We start from the raw sequence: 20,874 nt of genomic DNA on the forward strand, positions 1-20,874 counted from the left end.
CTGAACAAAACATAATTCCGATCAATGTTATACTTAAAAATTTTGTTCAGAGAAAAAATTGTGAAAAATATAAATAATTTGTCTTTGCTGTCTTTTTCTGTTGTCTGCTCCGAGTGTCCAATTATTTCATCCTTAATTAATTAATTATATCTTTTTTATTATCTTAATTATATAAATCACTTAATAAATGATATGTTACGAATACGTAGTGTATAAAAGAAACAATACCGTATAACGAACAGTATCTAAAACGATAAAACCTCAACAATTTAAATAATGTACGGCGAATACCTCAAAGACCGTGCTATATTACGAATGTGTCAAATTCTACGAGTCACAAAAGTGGTGTTTGCAAATCAAAACTGGGGGTGTCGTAGCTCGTAGGTGCGGCGGGTACTGCGGGGTCTTCAGTTTGCCGCCCGACGCCGGCCGGCGTGAACGCCAGTTGTTAGCGCGACATAGAAAAAGTTTACGCAGTGTGACATGTTTAAGTGTCGTTGAATGGTTGTTTTACAAGATTTTTGATAAAGGTATGAAATAAATTAATTATGGTATCGTTTGTAATTAAAAGCGATGATAGATACTCAATTTATATTTTAAAGTATTCATATTATAAATTGGGCAATGTAATATAAGCCAATAAAGGATCCAGTGATTCTTAAGTTCGTTAACCCTGAAATATTCATACGTCATTGATGAAGCTAACGAATTATGAGAAAGTAAGTGAAATTGGAAAAGATGTTATAAATATAAAACTATATAAAATATTAAGCAATATTTGCCAATTGACATTACTTCATCTGGAAAACCATTTGGACATCTGTGTGATAATGTCAGTCACATTTTATTCATCTCATATAATTCAACGAAAAAATTATTATCTGGTGACACCGTCACATATTACAATATAATAATTTCGACAATAATATTACTTATTGTATTAATAAGCTAATATCGAAAATTTAGTAAGTATTATAAATTGACGGAAATTAAACAGCACTATCACTGAACTATGAAATACATATGTACAAAAGCTTAAATTCTTTCGTATTAAGCAGTTTTCCACTTTCCAAAATAACAGAATGAGAAAAATTTCGATTATATGGTGGCTAATTAGTTAACCATAATAGGTAAGTCTTCATACGTCAGTCTAATAAATTGTATTACGGGACTTGTGGCAGTACAAGCAAATATATTACTGACGTGACGTAAACAGTAACACGATTACCGCCACCTGCTTCACATCGCAGATTTTAGATAAGGCCGAATTCAATTCGAATCCTGTAATAAATCGATACCACATAAACACATATATACGAACGACATTGTATGATTAAGATATTATTAAAATTATTTCAATACATAATTTTATTAATAAAACACTTTTTACACTGGGAATTTAATTTAAATATATTCAAGTCAAAATTAAATATAGTTAATACACAAATCTTGACATGGAATATCCAGTGTAACTACAAATATAAAGGACATAACTTAATTCTCAAGTTTGGTAACGCAATGAGGTAATGGGTAAAGAGGTAATGGATGGTGAATAATTATTACAGATCCCATCTCTTTGGGGCGATGATGACCAGTTACAATCAGGCCAGTCCACCAATGTATTTGAAATAAAAAAATATTTTCATGTGGAGTATTTAAATTTTATTGTAAATATATAACACTTGTTATTGCCCGCGGCTACGATCGCGTTTTAGGAATTAGTCGTCAGGTATTAGGCGTGAAAAAGTAATCGTTCCTTGGAATTGCTCCATATTGACCGTGTAAGTGCAACAGACAAACAGAATTACTTTCGTATTTATAATAATATTAGTATAGATAAATGTATTCAATTGTTGAAAACTAGTAACTACAGTTTCTCTTGGTTCATTCTCGTAAAATTTGCATTCAACACTGGAAGTTATACATTTAATTTTTTTGACGATTTAAAGTGCTTGACGAGTCTTTTACATTTTACGAGTGCTTTCTTATCGAGGTTAAAATAAAACATGATAAGGATATACCGCCCCAGAATATATGAATGTTTCGTCGCTACAAATATAACCCTTGTTAATGGACACAAGGCATGCAATACAATAGATCACATGTTTGGCAAGGGATTGATAAATGTTTCTTAAAATAACCACTTACTACCCTTTAGAGTTGAGTTGAGTTAAATTAAGTTTGAGAGAGTTGATGTTTGGTTTGCAAATATGAACCCATTTGATCCTGTTTACAAATGTTTCAAATTGATTGTTTTATTAGGACCTAATTGTTTTTATTCCATCATCCCCACTCTCAATACCAGAGATGATCAAAAAAAATAAACTTTTTATCACGGAGTTCATCAAAGGTTTTTAATACTCTTTTTATACGCTAACAATCTTTTCTGTAAGTCAAAGATCAAAAGGAAACGTTTTAGCAATATAAAGCTGTTGTTAAAGAAACACCAAAAAATTCTTCGACTAGAAAAACAAATTGCATATTTTTTTTTTACTTTTACACTAGTTAGGGAAAATAATAATAGTCATGTTTATTATTATTCGTATTTTTTATTCGAATTTAGGATTTATAACAATTGTAATTTTTTGATGAAAGACGAAAAAATTAATGTTTTATATAATATATCGTTGAATGGCATCTTAAGTTAAAATAAAAACTCATTAAATTTTAAGTTCTCATGTCTACTTGTAGAGAAGGTAACCTTACATTAACTAGGTATTTGGTGATCCATTAGGACGTCTATCATACAAATCTCAATATACACATGAATTATTCAATAAGTCTTATAGCAAGGATAGTACTATTTTTATATAATCTCCTGAAAGATAAAAAAAAATTAGAATTACAATAATTAATCGTAAAAGTATATTATAAAGCTGGAGCATTTGTAGTAGAGCTAATTTCAAGAACAGCCAGTTTAATTTGAAAAATGTTTATTGAGAAATGTCATAGGGTATACACTTATGACCTTTAGAGGAAAGCAGTAACCATAAATGTCAACCAATTTTATATACTGTATTTAATTTACTTAGTATGAGGCAGGTACTTATAACAGCGCAAACGTTATATACATATGTATATTAATAAACACCTTTTTTTTTTGCTTACTGAAAAAACTGTTTAGCCAATATACATAAAAAATGTACCACAAAATGAAGCGCATTCTGAAGAATGTTTTAGTATATAGTGCTTAACATAAAGAGCTTCGTTTTATTGATAATTTGGTTTGTTTAGCTTAAAAATATTTTTGTAATTATTATTTTTTATAAAACTCCTAGCATAATAATACATTTAAAAGTCAATTATTCGTATTTTATATAATTAAATAATAATCATTATCGGATAAAAAGTGATTTTTCGTAGATTAATACATTTACTCTAACTAAAAATAACTTACGCCTTTTCTTATAAACGCTATTTAGTGTATGTTTAAACATAGATTTATCTCTTTCTGAATTCATTGATTTTACATTAGTGAAAAGGAGACAGCGCATTGTTTAACTAATCACCCTTTTAAATCTATAAAAAATATTATAAATGCAAAAGTATCTCTGACTGTTACGCTTTCAGGGCCAAACAACTAAACTGAATTTGATGAAATTTGTCTATAGTCATTGCATTTCTAGACTGAATTTAAAACTGCGTATCCTATTCAACGTGGCATGTTTAGTTCTTCATTCAATTTCAACATTTTTTGATCAAAGGGCATACTAGTATTACACTGAAATTCGACACAGTGCAAAAACAAACCATAAATTTAGGTACGTAAAAAATTGTATTCTATATTCCATTTTATAACAATTCTTTCTAAAATTGGGACGTGAAAACCTATCATGTTCCAATTTTAGTAGTAAGATACAAAATGGTGATGGCGCAGTCTAGCACCGAGCCGGCGAGAACATATTTTCATGTCGTTTCGTTTCGAGAGTGTTTACACTCACGTGCAAGATATATCAAAATGATTTATCATTCATTAAATTTGTCTTAATGTTCAATAAATAGTAAAAAGGTACACCTCTTTAAGTACTAAGTTTAATCATAATTTAATGTGAATTATAATAATATTTTTTTGATAACATCCATGATAAATATTACTTGATCTTAAGTTACTCATATTATTTATAATATGTGGGTTGAACTATATATTGCTTATAAACCTACAGTTGAAAATAAATGGCAGAAAGGTTACAACCTTAACTTAAATTAATTTAAAATCATAAAGAAAACCATAACATCTTTCTTAATTGTAAAAGCTTTATTAACAACTTATATTTAACTCAACCGGTCAGTATTTTCGTTCTTGCAAATTGTTTTCTAAATCAGTTAGATCAAAGTAAATAAAATTTAGCAGACACTGTCGGTGCTGCCAAATAAAATCATCTACAACATTAACATTGTCACTATTCTCATCACTGAATCGTACAAATCCAACATATTATACTATATACATATTATACTCAAACTCATAACTTAATAAACTTGAGCATATTTTGAATAATATCCTAGAGATCGCGTTGAGTTAAAAAAAATAATTTATTTATCAAATTTAAATATTATTTTCTGATACGTAAATTAATATGAAATGTAAAAATTATAAGTAAATAAAATTATATTCAAAGATACACTAAAACATATTGCTAATTCTGGGACGTGATTGAACCTGTTAATTATACTAATTTATGTATCCGTAGCGCTTCACAGGAAGTATTATTGTTGTAACTCTGTGCTTCGAAAAACACATCCAGACGCCGGTTTTGCGCCTGAATTAGCTTTGCTTCTACCGGGATCGTTGTCGGATTAGGAGAGTACACTTGATATAGAGTTCACTTGTGTTTTTAAACGCACGAGTATAAACAGCAAAACTGTGCACATGTCTAAACTCTTGTCTTTATCAAAGAGGTCAATGTGACCGAAAATTGAAGGGTAGTCATCATTAATACTTATTCTGAACCGTATATAATACCATATCATACTAGAAAACTTACACTAAGAGGCCTCTTATTGTTATAAGATATATATTCAACATTAAGCATGTTTTGTGTAGGTTTTTATTTGTGAAAAGATAGTAAAATTTACTTATATATTTTGTATTTCTCGCACGATAATGAGTCCCGTTAGAATAATGCTACTCTGCGGTAAACAATATTATACAGCTCATATCATGTAATTCAAACGTAAAAACCGAGCGACAGCAGATTATCTTAAAATATTGGTTACTTTAAAATAATGCTTTAATTTTAGATATTTTACTTGAATCACATTGTAAACTACTTACTTTATGTAACATATGAGAGATACCTGCCAATAAACGAATAATATTTAAAAAAATTATGTAATCTTTATTTCAATAATCATATAATATTAATATTTGTCATAATTAAATAACACATTATTTAAAATAGATTTTTATAGATAAATATTTGCTTTAATACTTTGAAATTCATAGCGTTAGTTTTCAAAACAAAATACGGAAATGTTAAAAAAAAAACGGGTGAAGAAATACGCAGGACGTATTTACGATGCACTAGAGTAGTACAAGCGAATAGATTGGTTGGCGAATGTTTATACCCTAGAAAATAGCATGAAATAAAATCCTTATTTTACGTACGAATTCAGGACGGAGAGTTTGTTAATTACAGATAGAATTTAATCGAATTACCATTAACATTATTTTTATTTTATACTTTTTTTGTAAATTTGGTCAAATATACAGTAATAAAAGAGAATATGTAGCATACGCAAATGTAAATGATTATAAGAAAGTTTCAATACGATCTCCTATTCCGCTCGGCTAAGTTAAGTCTTTGAAAGCAAAGACGCAAAGTTTGTGATCTTCCGTAAGTCTACATCCTGATGACGCTCCAGTTACCGGCTAAAATGTTGCAAGCGAGTTACTCGTACCATTGTCTTATATATTTTATTGCATAATTAGTCTAAAAGGTATAATATAAAACTTACTCGATTACAAATCCGTACGTGACGAAATCGAATCTCAGAACATGTCAATATAAACTTAAATAAAAGGAAAAGCAGTATGCCCTCCCTAAGCAGCCTTTAATGCTCTCTCTCTTTCTCTTAGTCTCTTTCATACAATAGAAAGACGGTTTCATATTTGAACTTATGTTTTGTTATCGTTTTAAATCGTTGTTAATTTATTTTATTGTGTCTGTTGTTTAAAACAAAATAAAGTCATAATCATCATTTTGGCATTTAGGTACCCTTTTTCCATTTATTGGTCAGCGCTGTGTTTGAGCTTTAATGTCTGACATACTTTCACTTCCTAACACCAACCCTCTTTATAAATGCTTCGACTAATGAGTCAGTTTCCACGCAACATAAGGTTTCCGAGACGCCTACGCGCTCTATTGATGGATGTACTTCTCAAAACTTCTCTTGTTCGACTCTCACAACACCCACGAGTTCAGATAGAGTGGATCTTTTCTATTCTGAAATATCACACCAAACTTGCGTTTATTTTATCGAAGCGTATATATTAATATGTATATTTCTTATTTTAAAAATATATTTATGTATTTTATTTTTGATTAAAAGCGAATATTTATAACCATAAACTAAGGTAAAATTTTTAGAAGTCTTATAAAAAAAAATTAACATTCTTGTATCTATTAGGTATAGTTTTTATAGCAACGCTTGTAATGCGACTGGACATACCTGTACTTACATAATACGTTGACGTAGTGAGCCACATATTTTAATAATGATAATAACTACATAGTTACTTTAATTTATTTTCTGAAGCAATAAACTAAAATCACTTACAATATCCGTATAAATAGTATTAGTAGTTTTGTGTTAATCCTGAAAAAATAAAGAACTATATAAAACTTGCTACTTTATATATTACTACCATTTTGGGGGTTGTTGGTTAAATATTGTGCATAAAACGCCTATCTTCTACCTTTAGTTCAAGCTAGCTTTAAACCAAATTTCATCAAAATCGGTTCAGTGGTTCAGTGGTTGGTTTGGTCGTGAAAGAGCTGGAGACAGACAGACGGAGCTAATTTCGTATTTATAATATCAGTATATATTCCTGTAATAATAAAAACAAGAGCCGAGATGGCCCAGTGGTTAGAACGCGTGCATCTAAACCGATGATTTCGGGTTCAAACCCAGGCAGGCACCACTGAATTTACATGTGCTTAATTTGTTTATAATTCATCTCGTGCTCGGCGGTGAAGGAAAACATCGCGAGGAAACCTGCATGTGTCTAATTTCAACGAAATTCTGCCACATGTGTATTCCACCAACCCGCATTGGAGCAGCGTGGTGGAATATGCTCCATACCTTCGGAACGGGAGAGGAGGCCTTAGCCCAGCAGTGGGAAATTTACAGGCTGATTATGTTATTATGTTTATGTAATAAAAACAATATTATATTAATAAATCGAGTGTGAAAAATTTAAATTTATAATTACGCAAGCAAGCTGAATCCTAATTCAGTTATATTAACGAATTCATAAATTAAAATTTTATATGATTAGGTATAAAAGGATTATGTATTTACATCCATAATAAGTCTCGAAAGAAGTAATCTTATAACTGAATTTGTTTATAAAATATTTAGATCATTTTACATCTTACATATATATATAAATTTTTTTCTTTAAGTAAAATGCAGGTAAACTGCTTTTCGAATTGCTTCATAAAATCCTGGTTTGATCATACTTTCATCTGTTGGTTGGTTTATCTATATATATATATATAAGCGAAATACCACTCGCTGATTAATAACCAAATCTCAGAAACTATAACATCTTTTAACTTGAAATTTGGCAGGAAGGTTCCTTATACGGTGTAGACATCCAAACAATATTATAAACAGTTACAAAATTTAGTTCACAAAGCCATGAAAACTCAAGTATTAATTTGTACCACAAGATATACAGCTTACATACATCTTCCCGAAAATATTTCATAAAAATAACAAACTTATAATGACGATCAAAATACATTCACTTGATAAAGAAACTGAAAAACCATTTTAAGAATTCAACTTCAAAAACAAACGATATAAGCTTCTTTGAAATATGAATTATTCAATTTCGTCAAATAATAATTAGTTTATTTCCTTCAATATTCTTCGCCTTTCATCTGTTCTCTTAAATCTCGGGCATTTAAAATGACAGCCCTTTTCTCGATGTTAATAAACGAACAATAGTATTACCGATCTAATACAAAATAGAAACATCGTAATTATATTCGTTGTAAATTACAAATATGTAATTTTTCGATTTATTAATGTAATATTACGTTAATTCATATTAAGGTCGAACTCTAATTTGTAGTTAAAACCGCAAATAATATTATAATCAAAATATAATTAAACGCGGGAGTATAGATGTGAAATTAATTATTTTAATATTGTATATTACTGATCAAGTAAAATAAGTGAACGTACTGTTCGGCATCATCCCGCTACCTTCGAAAACTTTGCCCTCGAAATTGCTATTTAAACTGTTCTCATTCAAAGTTCATCATCGATTTTAAAATATACAAAAACAAATTAAGTTTCCACATGTTATCACAAACACAAGCAGAAGAAGACTGAAATTATAAACTACTTAAGTAACTCCCAGAATTCTAACAAAAACAATGTAAAGTAAAAGTAATATTGGAGAAAAACGCAGTAACTACAGCTACTTCTGATCGCTAAATTTACTTTTAAACTTGTAAGGAAACTTTATTGTGAGTCATGGAAGAACAAGAAACTTTTGCACGTGTTAGATATTTATAGAGACTTAATACATTACGTCAGGATAATTTAAGAATAATTTCTATTTCTTTATTATTTTATTATATTTTAAGGTTATAAGACAATAAAAGATTATATATGAAACACAGATAGTTATTTAGCCATTATAATAGCTGTAGTAATCGTAATATTGTATCAATTAATAATTGCAATAAAACAAATTACCTTAATCAAAATATACTTTATTCGAGTAGGCTTTTATAACCACTTTTGAATCGTCATTTAACAAACTATTTAAAGTAAAGCTACCACCGGTTCGGTATGTAGATTCTACAGAGAAGAACCGACAAGAAACTCAGTAGTTACTCTTTTTCAATATCCAAAAATACAGTCATTTTAGTTAAATACAATTATACTAACTTTGTATATATAATACTAACTTTGTATATTGATAATTGCAAAAACACAATTCATATATATATTCATCAATAATTTAAAAAGCAATAACAATTATACTATATCAAAAAATTATATCGTACCTTAAATGTTAGCACCTTGCTGCTCCAAGAAGAGTAAAGTGTAAAGTAAAAGTCGAAGTGTTCTGTACCGAGCTTCCATCACTTATATAAACCTCACTACAATCACGTGACTCACAATATTGAACAGAAAAGTCAAAGTACCCTCTTATTTAACATCAATGTTATCAATACAATTCAAAAATAACTTAAATTAAATACATATGTAATCATAACATAATACATAGTGTAAGCCTTGTCTGTAATTGTCTAATTATTTCTTACTTAATCTGACACACACATAGTTAGTCCTAGTTTTAGATTAGTAAGATATGATTAATAACAGGCAATAATCCTTACATGATCAAGTCGGGAATATTGAAATCCGTAGTAGCAATAATAGCTCAACGAATTGTATCATTCAAATTGCAATACCCAAGACCCATATTTCATGGAATCCAATGTTTGTTTTCTTAAGTTACAGTAATGTCTACCTCGTACGGAAATATAGACTTGGTGAGAAGAAAACAACGTAGACAGATTACACCAACCAACTAGTTAAACAACGCTAGATACTCCTATGTAATTCTAAAAATTATAAAGAATATTTATTACCGATACGATTTTAGTATTCTTAAGAGTAAAATAATGTGACATATATGTTCAACCTTAAAAATATATATCGTCAAAAACTAAGTTATTAAAATTAGTACCTCAGCTATTGGTTATTTTCGGGAGAAAAAGAAAATTGTATACGTGAATAGTCTTATTTATTATGGTTTGAAAATTTTATATTTTATTTATATTATTAAGTAAAAAGGTTAAATTAAAAAAAATTATATCCTAAAACGTCATATTTATATGTCATATATGTCAAATAACAATTTGTTACTAGTTTAATAATAAGTATATCTAAGCCCTCGTAACACAAACTAACCCAACCTACTTGTAGTCTAGTTATTCAATAAACGTCTAGTTTAATCGGTACAAGCCCAAAAGTTCTTAAATTAAATCAGAACTTTGTATAAACCCCCACCCGTGTCTAGTATAGAAACTATATGAATGCCAGCTAATGGCTATGGCCTATCGCTTAGGCTGTAATTTATCACAATAACCGTTGGTGACTTGCAATACCGACCCCAAATGGACTAACCGGATAAAAATAGAATTAAGGTCGCTTCAGATTGAATATTTACTACGATGTTACGAAAATAGCATTTTCATCCTATCATATGATTCTTGATGAGATCCTAAAAAGGATAATTAATAAGTGAATATTTATGAAGTACTTAAAATATAGATGCACGTTTTATGTTTAAGCTGCTTTTGTCCGCTTTATAATTTAAATATCTGATACCAAAAATCTTTTAGCAAAATTCAACATTAACTTCCCGGTGATTGAACTCAATATATAACGTTACTTATGTTATATATTAAGGAATGTTTTAAAAAAAGGAACATTTATTAAAACGAATAGATGGAACAAAGCATACCAAACCTGTAATCGGACCGTAATCGGTTAAAATATGAAATTATCCGAATTCCCATTTTATTTATTCTTTAAAAGATTTTTGTAGTATTTTATTGCAAGATATTAAGTTGTTATATAATAATTCACCGACAAATGTTAAATAAAAAAGAAACTTATCAGAAAAGATGAGATTATTTTCCATTTCTCTGCAAGGAAACAGCCTCAATCATTGCCAAACGTTGACACGTCCTTGTATGTCGATAAAACATGAAGTGAAAAAATATTTACACTGAATTGAAGGAACGTATCCACACTCACATAACACTAGTATCAAAAAACAAAGTATCATACTAACTTAAACACACACACAAATACTCTATCTGTATACTCTATCTAAATAATAATATCTATATTTTTTCTAGGAATAGCCTTATTTTGTGTTATATTATAAATTTTATAAAGGGAATTCATAACAGATTATCACCATACGAAAACTGTTTTTAGGGGCACCGGATTTTGCGACATAGGTTTATGCCAAACCCGAGAATCATTTACGTCTATAATTGTATTTATTACCTTTCTGTCTTAAAAAACATTAAATACACGATAAAATATTTTTTTAAATGAGAACTGTATACAGTTCTAAGAAAACTTAATATGATCCTTTGTCATACTAAAACAAATACATTGAACAAGTAAACTAAAATTAAAGCCAAGATTAAAATTAAATCCTCTGAAATGTAGGTGTCTTTTCTTCAATGAATATTTGTATTCAGATTCTGTCTGCCTGAAATGAAGCACGCCTGTCAAGATTAACCGAATAAACCATTTTCCGGGTACAAGAAAACGACTTGCAGAGAAGTTTTTGCGATATCATTGTAGGATTTTGTATATAAATCAAACTAGTTATATAATGTAAAGTGCAGTTTCTGTAGTTAAATACAGTAAGTTAGTGCAAGTATTTTGTGGTAAGGCCTTGTTCTACCAATAAGTTTTTCTTTGACAGAGTGAGGAGAAGTTTATAATTTCAATCATGTTACCCTTGTGGGTACACTCCACCGCATTCTTAAAAATCAACCCGAAAACTTTAGGATAACCTATTTTATTCCCACTACATTGACTTAATAATATTTTTTTACATTACATTGTAAATTTGCCACTGCTGGGCTAAGACCTCCTCTCCCTTTGAGGAGAAGGTTTGGAGCATATTCCACCACGCTGCTCCAATGCGGTTTCGTGGAAAACACATGTGGCATAATTTCGTTGAAATTAGACACATGCAGGTTTCCTCACGATGTTTTCCTTCACTAGGGTTTGAACCCGAAATCATCGGTTAAGATTCCCGCGTTCATTTTAGGTAATTTTTGAGTATAATCCTACCAAAATTTACCTCTTTATATATTTATATATAATCTTTAATCATATTAAAGATTATACAGATTAGAAATTGAAAAATGATGTTAGCCTAAATATATATAGGTCACTATTTCAAAAGACCAATATTTGTGATTAAAGTTCTGTCAATTCCAATTTTAAAAACAAATCAGATGGTCGAAAGCGGTTCATGATCGTCAGAATAAAGTCCGTTCCACTTTTTAAGACCACAATTCAGTTAAACGAGTTTTAAGCGGATATTACGTCGAATCTGAGCGTTCATTTTTCTCTGAATTTTTCATGTTTATTGTCCAAATAAAATTTATCTTAAACTTTCTTAGCACCGTACTCACGTAATGGCTCTTTAAAGCGATAATTAACAAATAAAAAACATTTTTACTCCAGAATAAAAAAAGCTACAGAACTCTATAAAGATATTAAAATAGGTACATTGTTTTGTTGGGAAGTTAAATCTTTACAACTATGATATTACAACGTTGTTTATCTTTATTTTAACAGTGGCCCAGTAAAGAAATTAAGATTTTAATTGAAGGCTCAAATCATTCGTTTGTTTATTTATTTTTATTACTCAACTCAACATGCTCAAGGTTAAAGGAAAACCTCATCAAAGAAATATTGTGCTGGGTGATTCTGCTATACAATTCCATTCGCATTGAGCTTGGTCCAATACACTCTAAACTATCTTCCTACAAAACTGTTGTCAGAAACTTTTTTTTATCGTTTAGTACTTACATTAATTGTCATCGCCTTTATCAGCTATGGATTAGAGTGTTAGGATACTAAGCTTAATAGTGATGAATAATAGGTGAATACTCCGAGATAAATATATTGAGAGTTATATGTGGACTGCTGTGTAAAGCTGTAGCTGTGACAGAATACGATAGGAGACTATTTAGGGATAATAATATGTGCACGATGGAATTAACTGAGGATATGATAAAGATTATTATTATTATTTTACAAGACTAAATCAAATTTAAAACCATCGGTTCGGAATGTAGATTACACAGATAAAAATTGGCACGAAAATCAGTTGTTACTCATTTCCGACAGTTAAGTTACGTAGATAATTCAAACTAAGGAACATCTATAGTAAGCCCAAGGAAGGATGATTTTTGATGACTTTGCAGAGACATAATCGTATTTATATATTGTCTGTTGCTATATACATAATATGGTTATCAATATATTGTGATAAATATGTTACCCATAGAATAAAGGCAAGTATACGACGATAAATATTATCTCTCACAAGCAAGTCTTAAGTCAATATCCCAATGAATATTGACTGAATTAAATTGTTAAAATGATTGAATCGACTTTAATCTTGATTCACCTTCAAACCCTATGCCGAGTGTCTCAGGATTTATCTACATGTCCAAGTTACAGTTCAATAATGTATTTGTAATAGTCGATTAAATCCAACAATACAAGTATTTTATATCAATGTAGGACACATTTGACGTCGGCTTCAATTGCTTTTCTACTGCTCAAATTAATCCAAAGCCGGCTGGTCCAGCAGATAAAATGGTCCAGTTAAATAGGTTAAAGACGATTCTAAGCCGTTTGGCTTACATTTTACCTGCCCAAAGCCTTTGTTAGTTATATGTAAATATTTACTTTTATCATCTGTTAAAATCATAACTTTTAATTACTATAGATTTAATTAAAGTTTTAAAGCAATATTATTTACTTTTGCTCTTTTGAAACATAAATATAAATAATTACAACAGAGGGTAAAAATTACTTATGGCTTTTAGTAGAGTAGAGTTTTATTTAATTATTGAAATAGGTACATACACCAATAACTTATCACTAAACAAATAAAATTAACATAATATATTTAAAGGTGTAAACAATATTGATATTGATAAAAAGGATATACATTTATTAACTACTTGGCTGATTTTACTTAACCACAATTGGGCAAAATAGAATCTGAAGCGTATTCATTTCACTATTAACAATTAGAATTGTTTGATGTGGATACCATATTTCGTTGATATGACGAACAAATTACTCATTAAATAGTCGAACATACACACGACACATTAAACGGTGATATCACAGTGTGAAATTATGTGTATTTCTGTAATATACCACGTGATACATTTTATATACTTGACATTTTTAAATACTAAAATAATATATTGCCACATAGAGTAATGGCGGTCGACTGTTCCCGTTCTAATTTTGATTTTAATAATTTAATTTTTTTTTCATAATTTTTGTCATTTTTTTTTCTCTGTAATCAATATAGCATATAGTAAAAAGTTTGACTATAAGTCAACCTGCTGCCCTTCGATATTCCTAAATGTATCGTGAATATAGTAGAGACGTTGTTGGTAGTAATCATAAAAAAAGTTCTACAATAACATACGAGTACATACATATAATAAATACAGCCGATTATGGACAATGGCCTTCAAGTAATATTGAAAAAGCTCTTATTAAGAAATAAAGGCTGAGTATAACCGAAAATTCTGTAGCATCAAACGACGTATCAGCGAAAAAATTACAAGGAACCATCGATTGAGAACGTGGAAATAGCTATTGAGTTTCTCTGAACAAAGAGTCATCACATTCGAAATTTCATTTTTCGTATGAAAATTTTAGAGGGATAAATTAATTTCAACCAATTTTACGTTATTACCCTATAACACTAACATATACAAAATACTCGTATTAATAAAACACAGTGTTGAGAACTTCTAGTGAGCCATAAAAAAACATAAAAATCATTATGAAAATACCTAATAATCTAATAAAATCCGCCGAGCGATGTAAAAATTCGCAGGATCGATCCTAACACAAATAATAAGCTTAAAAGGAGAGGTAAATAGGAATATTAGTAGTTCCTTTATTAATTAGGGGCATTGCTATTATTATATAAAAAAAAAGAAATTAAAATTAAAGTAGTAACAATAAATGCGTTAGTACATACAATGTCTGTCTGTATGTAGGTGTGTCTGTTTTTGTTTATTAATTTCATAAAACTCTATATATGAATAATATAATTATAAAGACTTACATTCAGACTTACAGTTTTATAAAATCAATGCATTTTTATTTATATATTATATAACTCAAAGGCTATAAAGGGAAAAGCTATTCTAATAAAAACCGTTTAAAATAGGTGATTCGAATTGTTAAATATCATGTAATTTACTCGTGTATGTATAAGGGCGTTACTATTATTATGATAGGATATCAAGGTAGGGGACGACCAAAGAAACGATGGATGGATTGTGCGAAAGACGGTATGGTTAGAAAGAATGTTACTTGTGAGAGGACGTCCGGCAAAGAAGTATGGAAGAAGAAGACATGCTACGCCGACCCCAAGTAAAATTGGGATGAGGGCTGGAGGATGGTGATGATGTATAAGAATATTACTATTATAAAGTAAAAGTAAAGCGTACCGATACTGGCTTGTATAATATTTATTTTTACATAATTTTACACCACGATAAAATGATCATAGTAAATCACTAAATAAAATCACTTTATTGATAGTATTTCTTTATATTTTCTTAATTATTTTTGTTATGTCTTCCTACGAAAGATATTTTTGTAATTTTTGCGCTTGTGATATGTGCATGTAGTTTATTAAATAACATTTGAGTACGAATCTGGCTGCATGATACAATATAATTAAATTGTGAAATCGCCGAATGAGTTATGATAATAATAGACTAGCCATATTTTTTTCCATTGTGTATATTCTTTATATTTAACACACAATATGTTCATAGCGAGACCACTTCCTTCCAACCGGGTCCCGAGACTCTATTTTTAACTAAAGTATGTTATATTTAATTGATATCATTATTATCAATGCAGAGACCAAAAATAATATCACATCTCATGTCAAAACATAGTCAGATTTCAAAGTTTTTGTATAAAAAATAATGTGCAAGATTTTATTTCGAAATCAAAAATCATTTCATTCAATTACATATTTATTTATAAGTATGGATTTCAAACAATATTGTTATAAGGACAATACACTTCAATTTGAGTATTTTTATATTTAACTCCACTGCCTTGTTCATTTTATTTATAAAGTGTATTCCAATGTTATTCATCTTTCAAAGCCCGGTTTCCATTTCCTGATATCTTTTATACAGAAAAATTTCTATTATTCTTTAACGAGATTTTCAAATGTTTAATTATATATGTGTAATTTTGGCGTCCGATTTAATATAACAAAAGTATACAATACCTTTCACAATTGTTTATTTACTAAACAAGATAAATGAATAAATGTTATCGTGTTGTTTATTATCTTTAATCTAACGTGTACCTTATTATTGTAAGTACTGGGTGTTTTTTTTAAAAAATAATATCAACTTTTTGTTACAGGTTCCATCGACATCAGACATGTCCTGAACCAAAGACTTAGAGTATATGCACATAATGTTATCTACGCCCTGACGTGATGCAACTATTAATGGTTAACTTCTTAATCATGTTTGACGTGGTGTTCGTTTTCTTTCTCTTTCTAATCGCGGTGACATGCGTGATGAATTACATGCCCGGACGGAGGCGACAAGAAGTTATAGAGGAAGAGGTTGATAATGACGTTATTCCTCCGCCGCCGCTGTTCGCTGGCAATGACGAGATACCATGCACCAGCCGAGACACGTACGTTGTTATACCGCCACCTTTGGACAACATGAGGTCTAAGGATGGGTGCCCTATACACGTCGTTTAGTATACACGTACTGATATTGTAAGTTTTCTTATTTCCTTACTACTTATTATTAAATATTTATATAAAATATTGATATAAAATAGTGATTGAAATAAATATCGTGTGGAACACTATATGTTGATTCTGCTACATATCTACTGTATCCACAAAAACACAACGGTGCAGCGTGGTGGAAAAATCGCTTAATCTCGTCAAAAGCAGAAGAGTAACCTTCGTCCAAGAGAGTGATTGCCTGTTGTATAAATAATAGCTACGAGTATTCATTTGATAATTATTTTTTAAAAGTAAACATAAATTCACAAATATTTTATTTACAATCTAGAATGTTCTAATTTTAAATTAAAATATCCTATTGTTGACAAAATATGCTATCACAATTATCTGTAAGAATATAAAATGAAGAACTCGATTAGTTTCAGATTGTTATTTAAAATAATCAAAACAATATATTTTCTGCGAAGCAATCAAAAAAATTATAGCCTACAAGTAAATATTATGATTATTATTCCTATTATTATTATTGATTTCAAGTTTTCGTCTCACAAAAGAAGTGATTGACCTTTGATTATTTATGGATACGTGAAAAAATGGTGTTTGGTATGAAGGCGAAGTTGCTATCGAAACTTTGAGCGTAGAATTAAGTAGATATAGGTAGTTAAGTGGAATAGTGTTGAATAATAAATTAAGATATATTAATCGAGAACTGATTGTTGTATGTAATATAGCAAAGCTATTAGCATATCTCATGAAACATGTAACTTTAAGGTTTGTTTTTTTTTTATGTTAGAGGTGGCAAACGAGCAGGCTCATCTGATGGAGAGTGACTGTGTGTAAAAGTGTGTTTATCCCTACTCCTGCGATTATAATAAACTATATGTATACGATTAACGAAATACAAACGTATGACTAAAATGACTTATTATTTTAATAATTGTCGAATTTATTCTATTATATTCTTTCAAGGAGTAATATATATAACGATTTAAATCATCATGGTTAACCTTACCTACATACACAATAATTATGTTTATATTATAAATATAATATATAATTATGTAATATTATTCTCTCCTTAATATGGAGACTACGTTCTAAAATTTTTTAAAAATTTCAAAATCGTATTTTTGTAAACATTTTTGTTCGTAACGTGTCAAAATTAAACTATTCTGAATTACTCCTGTCATCTGTAATAAGATGTTTTTTTTTTCTATACTATATTTATTTAATTTTTTTTTTAATCAAACTTTTTAAATGAACGTTTTATACGTGAGATTTCGTTTGCTTGGTCTAAAAAAAACTATTAATCGAAAATAATCCTTTTTTAACTTAAATCTTAGCAGTAAAGGGTTCATTTAGTTCAGTGCACTTGGCCAATAAAAAACAGTTTTAGTTACTAATTTTATTAAATAGATTTTTAATTTGTAATTGCAACCTAATAGGTTAGAGTCACCCCACATTAAAATATGGGTGTTGTAAGAGCTGAATAAGGGACATTTGATAAACTCAGCCAATCCGGAAAAGGCGTCTTAGCAGGGAACTCACCCACCAGTAAAAGCATTCTCTAGAAAGGTTAATGTCCGGCCGCTAAAAGAATACTTCCGTCAAAGGACCATAAATGAAATCCGTTGTGCCTTTAAATCTATAAAAAGGTTTGAACAATAAAAAAAATACTGTATCACTATTACAAGAAATGATACAAATTTGCGCTGTATTAAATTCTTAATAAATAAGGAAATATTGATATTTTGGCACAAGTTTATGCCAACTGTTTATTTTTGTAGTGTATCACTAGTCACTACCAACTGACAGATGTCAGGAAACCTCTCAACGGTCGAACTTTGTTCAGGCAGGCGACCGGCAATAAAGTTTGAGAAATCCTTTTCGTACAGTTTACACGCTATGTCGACCCTAAATAAATAAGTCAAAGCCAAGCGAATGATGACTTATACTATATTTTAAGCACGAGCAATACAAACTCTTTTTTATTATCGTTCTATAAACGATAGGAATTTTACTTCATAAGATATCGGGTAAATAAAATATATAAAAATATTATATATCATTTTTTACAATAAACAAACAAAATAAATTATATAAAAATAATTTATATTGTAATTATATTTAAATAAATCCAAAACTCCATCTTAATTCGGTCTATAATATGAGACCTGCAATTATTATCTATCGATCCAGAAGTGCTGATTTGATCTTAGCTCCTTTATCTAATGTCGTACCGTAAGCGTTACTCGTAGAAAGTAGAAACTATTTTTTCGAAAACATTATTAGTTCTATTTGTAATGGTAGAAATTATTATATACATATAATTTATAAATTAAACAAGTACTTATAAGTATTCTTTTGTTTCAGATCAACGTAGGAGTTTATTAAAAAGAAGCCTTATGAAATCGTAGAAGTCAAAAAGAAAAAAAGAATCGTAGACGTTTTTTACCAATTAATTAAAGAAATTATATGTTATTGAAAGACTAAAATGGTGAAAATTGGGGACTCAAGTGGTGGTCATTAGTTACGACTATATGGAAAAAAATAATTTAAAATGATACGCGTCATATCAAGTATAATGATATTGAAGTGTTACGAAGTATTGTGTCAGGTAGACAAATTTATTAGTAAATGAAATCAATTAAAATATTAATATAAAGGAAACAATGAAAAAGAAATAACTATTTAAAAATAGATTTATTTTTATTGTATTTTATTATAGATTGTATTATTTTATAGCTTTTTTTGTAACTTCACATACTTAGAAAGTGATTAAACACCTCGTAATCGCTGTTCATTTGTAAATGCTTATTTAATATTGATGTGACTGAATAGTAGGATAGTTAATTGTTATATAACATTAGATATGCTGTTTTCTTGAAATGTAGCTAGTCATGTTCTTAAAATTTACTTTATACATAAGAAACGCTTACTCAGCGTGATTTTGTAAGGTAATTTTCATACTTTACGGAGTTCTACATTTTTTTTTTAAATACAGAATACTTTAAGAGTAACCCAATCTTAAATAAAATAATAAATATTTAACACTGATTTAATTATACATATGTGTTATGTGACTATTAGAAGTAAAACTGATCTCAAGTTCTCTCAGTAAAAACAAGTTTGATATTTTATTTCATTGGAAATAATGAAAAAACTATTAAGAGTAGTAAAATAATAGAGATATTATTTATAAAAAAATATGTAACCCAATCTAGCGCTGACTGCCTCGTTGGTGTAGCAGCCGGCTTATTGGACTGCATACTTCAAAGTCCCGGAATTTATTCCTGGATCTGGTCAGTAAAATGTAACATCTATGTTATACAAGTACAGCCTTGATATAAAATACAATAACAGACAACAGTTCATTATATATACATGCAGATATCTCAGACACAGTACAAAGCGACTGTTCGCTTCAAATGAATAATCAAACAGAACATCGGTACATCAATGACATGTTCGAAATTATTATATGGCAGCTCGTATCTAGTAAAACTTAAATAAATATTATTATCTTATTCAATGTAATGCCTTGGTTCTTATAAAAATTAAAAATAAAACATTCTTCTTTTGAAAATAGAACACATTGTTTTAAATTATTTTTTGTTCGGCATTAATTTTTCATTCTTTTTTTAAACAAACCAGAGAATTACTCTAAAATAGACAATTCCTTTTGCGTTGCTTATATTTTATACTTGTAATAGACTAGATAACCGTACAATAGGAACAATATGAGCTATTATTATTATAGAGTTGGCAATAGTTATAATATTAGATATAAGATTTACAATAATAATGAAAAAGACAATACGTATATAAATTACGATCATTTTCTCATATCATTCGTTATGTATTACGACATTTAATTAATTTAATTCGGTTATTTAAGTAGATATTTATGATATTATTTATCTTTTAGAAGTAGAGTAAGGAATGCCTAATAGATATTTAGTTAGGAATAAAGCAATGTTTACGTATGTTTTAAACTCGAATGTTTTATTAGCTTAGGGCTATTTCATAAAGTAAACAGTTTTAAATTGTTTAATTATTGCGTTAAAACCCAA

The 20,874-nt window shown here is 29.0% G+C and overlaps 1 long non-coding RNA gene across 1 annotated transcript; it reads left to right on the forward strand.

The window, feature by feature from the left end:
- The first annotated feature begins 414 nt into the window (after nt 1–414).
- Nucleotides 415–19,769, forward strand: LOC113404236 (uncharacterized). Its single transcript, XR_003369383.2, has 3 exons — nt 415–530; nt 16,456–16,825; nt 19,175–19,769. It is a non-coding gene; the product is annotated as an uncharacterized LOC113404236 (long non-coding RNA).
- The last annotated feature ends 1,105 nt before the right edge of the window (nt 19,770–20,874 follow it).

Source organism: Vanessa tameamea, chromosome 10, assembly GCF_037043105.1.
Source record: "Vanessa tameamea isolate UH-Manoa-2023 chromosome 10, ilVanTame1 primary haplotype, whole genome shotgun sequence".
Classification (NCBI taxonomy): Eukaryota; Metazoa; Arthropoda; class Insecta; order Lepidoptera; family Nymphalidae; genus Vanessa; species Vanessa tameamea.